The 6,589-nt window shown below is 45.1% G+C and overlaps 1 pseudogene; it reads right to left on the reverse strand.

Moving 5' to 3' along the window:
* Positions 1 to 5,799: 5,799 nt before the first annotated feature.
* Positions 5,800 to 5,916, reverse strand: LOC136637641 (5S ribosomal RNA; annotated as a pseudogene).
* Positions 5,917 to 6,589: the final 673 nt, after the last annotated feature.

Genomic DNA, 6,589 nt, shown 5'->3' on the forward strand with positions numbered 1-6,589 from the left:
TGAAGAGGCCCAAACGCCGTAGCCTTTCCTCATAAGGAAGGTGCTGCAGCCCCATAATCATCTTAGTCGCTCTCTTTTGCACCTTTTCCATTTCCACTATGTCTTTTTTGAGATGCGGCGACCAGAACTGGACACAATACTCCAGGTGTGGCCTTACCATCGATTTGTACAACGGCATTATAATACTAACCGTTTTGTTCTCAATACCCTTCCTAATGATCCCAGGCATAGAATTGCCCTTCTTCACTGCCGCCGCACATTGGGTCGACACTTTCATCGACCTGTCCACCACCACCCCAAGATCTCTCTCCTGATCTGTCAAAGACAGCTCAGAACCCATCAGCCTATATCTAAAGTTTTGATTTTTTGCCCCAATGTGCATGACTTTACACTTACTGACATTGAAGCGCATCTGCCATTTTGCTGCCCATTCTGCCAGTCTGGAGAGATCCTTCTGGAGCTCCTCACAATCACTTCTGGTCTTTACCACTCGGAAAAGTTTGGTGTCGTCTGCAAACTTAGCCACTTCACTGCTCAACCCTGTCTCCAGGTCATTTATGAAGAGGTTGAAAAGCACCGGTCCCAGGACAGATCCTTGGGGCACACCGCTTTTCACCTCTCTCCATTGTGAAAATTGCCCATTGACACCCACTCTCTGCTTCCTGGCCTCCAACCAGTTCTCAATCCACGAGAGGACCTGTCCTCTAATTCCCTGACTGTGGAGATTTTTCAGTAGCCTTTGGTGAGGGACCGTGTCAAACGCCTTCTGAAAGTCCAGATATATAATGTCCACGGGTTCTCCCACATCCACATGCCTGCTGACCTTTTCAAAGAATTCTATAAGGTTTGTGAGGCAAGACTTACCCTTACAGAAGCCATGCTGACTCTCCCTCAGCAAGGCCTGTTCGTCTATGTGTTTTGAGATCCTATCTTTGATGAGGCATTCCACCATCTTACCCGGTATGGATGGCTAACAGGCTTGCGTCAGCAGAAAGAGTGCGTGCCATAAGTCACAGTGGGGTAGCACAGAGGCTTGTGGTGCAGCAAAAAGGCCTGTGCTGGCCTGCCGGTACCAGTCAAAAGTCTGTGCTCACTGGAGCAGGAAGGCTGTCTGCAGGATAGCGGAGGAGCAAGAAAAGGATGGAATAGAGGCAGGGATGGGGTGTAACAGGGCAGGGAATGGCAGAGAGGAGGTGGATCAGGTTTAGGAGGGCAAAGCTACAGTGGCTACTGCCATATTCTAGGACCTCTCCTGGGTCTGATTTCCCGACATGGGGCTGCTCGAATTTGCACCAGCAATTTTGCTACCATAAGCCGGAGTAGCCCCATGGAGTAAGGGGATAAATGTTCTCTTACCTTGGCTAGACCTCCAGGATCTCTCCCTGCACTGGATGCAGTGGAGGCTTCATCTCAGTGTGGGACTTTGGTTAGGATTAGGTTCTGAGCTGCAACCCTAGACCCAGTAACTTAGGAGTAAGCTCCATTGGACTCAATAGGATTTATGTCTGAGTAAACATTCATAGGATTACACTCTAACTTCACAGAACTGAGGGGCAATAAAGGGTAAAGAAGGGAAAACAAGTTGAGAATAGCAGGGATGCTGAATTCATTATTTTACTACAGAAATGGTTTTTATTTGTTGGGCTTTTGCTTCTAGGCCTCTGGATTTTAATTAACCATTTCTTCAATAACATTGGCTAAAATTCTAGGTTGTGATCCAGCTGTAGCCACCATCAGTGAGTAGCATGTAACTACTGGTAGTTCTAAATGGACTTGCATTATCAGTGTGGTCTTCAGAAGATATGATCTTGATAATTTAAATAAAGCATTTTCATACTTTAATTAAAAAAAAAAAAAAAAGACACATTCACAGCCCAATGGTATGGTGGCCTTATGCTGACCAGTGTAAGTCCATCAACTGCTGTTTTGAGCTACTTGGACAGAGGGCTGCTTGCAAACAATGGCATATGAGTAGGTAAGCCCCAAGCTGGCAGTGGCAGAGAGGCAGGTAGAGGAGAATCATGGAGAAGGTATGTAGATGGTATGTAGATGGCTAGGGTAATGGGCTGTGCATGCTGAGATCCTGTCCCCTTTTGCTAAGCCCAACAAGCCTGCTGACTTTCCTCAGACTTATGCCAGCTAAATAACTGGCATGGGTCCAAGGAGACATATTGGAAGCCAGATGGCCTACAGGAAGGTATAAAAAAGTGGGCCTAGTTTTTCCACCTCCATTTTATTAGCAGAACAACCTGTGGCGTAGATTAGGTGATGACATAGTGACTGGCATAATGTCAGCCACTAGGATTCACAACAGAGAACGGGTTTGAACTCAGGTCCCCCCGACTTAAATCCACTCTCTATCCACTATATCAGTGTTCTTCAACCTTGGTGTTGGGACCCCATTGGGGTCAGGACCCCAATGGAGTTGTGAAGCCTCAGTTTTGGGGTTGCAGCAACTAACAGGAATGAAAAAGGTTGAAGACCACTGGACTAGAGCACCCCCAAGACAAGGGGGCGGCATGATAAGGAAGCATATCAATGTGGCTTGCATCAGCAGCAGGCTGAAGGGAGGCAGCAGCGTGAAGGGCACCCTGAATCTGCCTTCCCCTCACCCATCCCCACCATTTGCTCCAGGCACAAGCTACATCTGATTGCTTCCTGGTTGCGCTGGCAGCGGAAAGGCATAGAAAGCGGTTGCCCCAGAATGCCGCAGTGGGGGCTACCCAAAACATTCCAAGGAATCTGTGGAATTAAACCACTTTGGTTCCAATTTATTTCAATAGGTCTCATGTGGGTCTAGTAATTTCCCTGGATCACATTCAATTTATGCAGAGAGACGATGGGCTTCCAATACTGGTACAGTGGAAACAGAAGCCATGAAAAACCACAAAGGAGCCATAAGCAGTGCCCAATTCACTTTGCTCCGAGAAGTCAGCTAATGCGCATTCACAGGATAAAATATCCAGAAATAACACAAATGAGGCAGTTTCCCTCCAAACGTGAAAAACATGGACAGCCCCAAGGCTCTTGGCATTTTGTACGAAAATTATGCCCTGTCCAGTTAAGACAACTGCCTTTATTTCTGGATTATGCTTATAATATGTCTGATCACTTCTGAAGTGTTTTGCTTGCGACTGCCATTCAACAGCATGAGATCATGTCTGTTTAACCAACACCAGGAGGGAAAAATGGACTGTTAATTGATTTTGGAGTCCAGATCCTAATCTACAGTACCGTGACATGCTCTTTTTGTCACTAGTTCAACAGTACATTAAAGACTGTTCCAAGGGCTTTATTCGTCCTAACAGCATTTATAGAACTGACAAATCAAATAGCCCAAAATGACAGCTACGAGACATGCTTCGGCCAAACATTAGCGCTTAGAACACATTGATTTTTGTAGAAGAGCTAAGCAAATGATTAAATCTTTCCCACTGAAATCAATGGAACTTAAGTTGTTTGCTTTGGTTGGACAGTCATGGTACCGTATAAGTGTCTGCTGGTATTAAATGTAAGAACATAAGAACAGCCCCACCGGATCAGGCCATAGGCCCATCTAGTCCAGCTTCCTGTATCTCACAGCGGCCCACCAAATGCCCCAGGGAGCACACCAGATAACAAGAGACCTCATCCTGGTGCCCTCCCTTGCATCTGGCATTCTGACATAGCCCATTTCTAAAATCAGGAGGTTGCACAAACCCATCATGGCTTGTACCCCGTAATGGATTTTTCCTCCAGAAACTTGTCCAATCCCCTTATAAAGGCATCCAGGCCAGATGCTGTCACCACATCCTGTGGCAAGGAGACCACACGCTGAGTAAAGAAATATTTTCTTTTGTCTGTCCTAACCCGCCCAACACTCAATTTTAGTGGATGTCCCCTGGTTCTGGTGTTATGTGAGAGTGTAAAGAGCATCCCTCTATCCACTCTGTCCATCCCCTGCATAATTTTGTATGTCTCAATCATGTCCCCCCTCAGGCGTCTCTTTTCTAGGCTGAAGAGGCCCAAACACCGCAGCCTTTCCTCATAAGGAAGGTGCCCCAGCCCAGTAATCATCTTAGTTGCTCTCCTTTGCACCTTTTCCATTTCCACTATGTCTTTTTTGAGATGTGGCAACCAGAACTGGACACAATACTCCAGGTGTGGCCTTACCATCGATTTGTACAATGACATTATATTAGCCGTTTTGTTCTCAATACCTTTTCTAATGATCCCAAGCATAGAATTGGCCTTCTTTACTGCCGCCGCACATTGGGTCGACACTTTCATCGACTTGTCCACCACCATCCCAAGATCTCTCTCCTGATCTGTCACAGACAGCTCAGAACCCATCAGCCTATATCTAAAGTTTTGATTTTTTGCCCCACTGTGCATGACCTTACACTTACTTACATTGAAACGCATCTGCCATTTTGACTCCCAACGGGCGGACTTCCCTCAAATGAGGAGGCTGGTTAGAAGGATGTTGAAAGGGAAGGTAAAAAGAGTCCAGTCTCTTCAGAGTGCATGGAGGCTGCTTAAAACAACAGTAATAGAGGCCCAGCGGAGGTGTATACCACAAAGGAAGAAGGGCTCCACTAAATCCAGGAAGGTGCCCGCATGGCTAACAAGCCATGTTAGAGAGGCTGTAAAGGGCAAGGAAGCTTCCTTCCGTAAATGGAAGTCTTGCCCTAATGAGGAGAATAAGAAGGAACATAAACTGTGGCAAAAGAAATGTCAGAAGGTGATATGGGAGGCCAAGCGAGACTATGAGGAATGCATGGCCAGCAACATTAGGGGGAATAATAAAAGCTTCTTCAAATGTGTTAGAAGCAGGGAACCCGCCAGAGAAGTTGTTGGCCCTCTGGATGGTGAGGGAGGGAAAGGGGAGATAAAATGAGACTTAGAGATGGCAGAGAAATTAAATGAGTTCTTTGCATCTGTCTTCACGGCAGAAGACCTCGGGTAGATACCGCTGCCCGAACAGCCCCTCCTGACCAAGGAATTAAGTCAGATAGAGGTTAAAAGAGAAGATGTTTCAGACCTCATTGATAAATTAAAGATCAATAAGTCACCTGATAGCATCCACCCAAGAGTTATTAAGGAATTGAAGCATGGTTGCTGATCTCTTGACTAAAATATGCAACTTGTCCCTCAAAACGGCCATGGTGCCAGAGGATTGGAGGATAGCACATGTCATATCAATCTTTAAAAAGGGAAAGAGGGGAAAACTATAGGCCAGTCAACCAAACATCTATACTGGGTAAGATGGTGGAATGCCTCATCAAAGATAGAATCTCAAAACACATAGATGAACAGGCCTTGCTGAGGGAGAATCAGCATGGCTTCTGTAAGGGTAAGTCTTGCCTCACAAACCTTATAGAATTCTTGAAAAGGTCAACAGGCATGTGGATGCAGGAGAACCCGTGGTCATTATATATCTGGACTTTCAGAAGGCGTTTGACACGGTCCCTTACCAAAGGCTACTGAAAAAACTCCACAGTCAGGGAATTAGAGGGCAGGTCCTCTCCTGGATTGAGACCTGGTTGAAGAGCAGGAAACAGAGAGTGGGTGTCAATGGGCAATTTTCACAATGGAGAGAGGTGAAAAGCGGTGTGCCCCAAGGATCTGTCCTGGGACTGGTGCTTTTCAACTCTTCATAAATGACCTGGAGACAGGGGTGAGCAGTGGGGTGGCTAAGTTTGCAGACAACACCAAACTTTTCAGAGTGGTGAAGACCAGAAGTGATTGTGAGGAGCTCCAGAAGGATCTCTCCAGACTGGGCAGAAATGGTTGGCAGTCTCGAAAGACTATGGTATAAGCCTACAGTACCCAGAATTCCCAGGCAGTCTCCCATCCAAGTACTAACCAAGCCTGACCCTGCTTAGCTTCCGAGATCAGAGGAGATCGGGTATGTGCAGGGTAACAGTTACTGGCAGAATGGGCAGCAAAATGGCAGATGCGTTTCAATGTCAGTAAGTGTAAGGTCATGCACATTGGGGCAAAAAATCAAAGTACAGGACTAGAAGCTTACACTCGCAGTCCAATGCATGTTTGCTTGGAATAAGTTTCATGACTTTAAATGGGACTTATATAGCCTTGGACTGCATATGTGCCAAAAGGCTGATGATCCCAGCTTTGAACAAGTGTCAATGTTCAGAGTTCAGAGTGAACATGTGAAACTGAGCAACTACAATCTCAATTTAATTCCAAATTCTGCTGTTTCTGTACACAGGATTATACATTCTCAAGTTCATTTTGGAAACACCTACTGTATGTAATTAAACTCTCAGATAGGCACTGTGCACAATTAGTAGAGCAAGGGGCATTTGCGTTATCAGTGTTTTGTTTTTTTAGATTGTTCTTCTGTAGGACCTTCCGGTGATACTGATCAGAGAGATCTCACCAGACATCACTCAAAGGAAAACTGAGTGTGAAACCAACAATAATCAGAGTTAAAACAGTCAATAAATACAGCCCAATCTGAAGAAGACAGAACCCAGGATATATATATATATATATATATATATATATATATATATATATATATATATATATATATATATATATATATATATATATATATATAATATTATATATAAAGGATTTA

Source organism: Tiliqua scincoides, chromosome 1, assembly GCF_035046505.1.
Source record: "Tiliqua scincoides isolate rTilSci1 chromosome 1, rTilSci1.hap2, whole genome shotgun sequence".
Lineage (NCBI taxonomy): Eukaryota > Metazoa > Chordata > Lepidosauria > Squamata > Scincidae > Tiliqua > Tiliqua scincoides.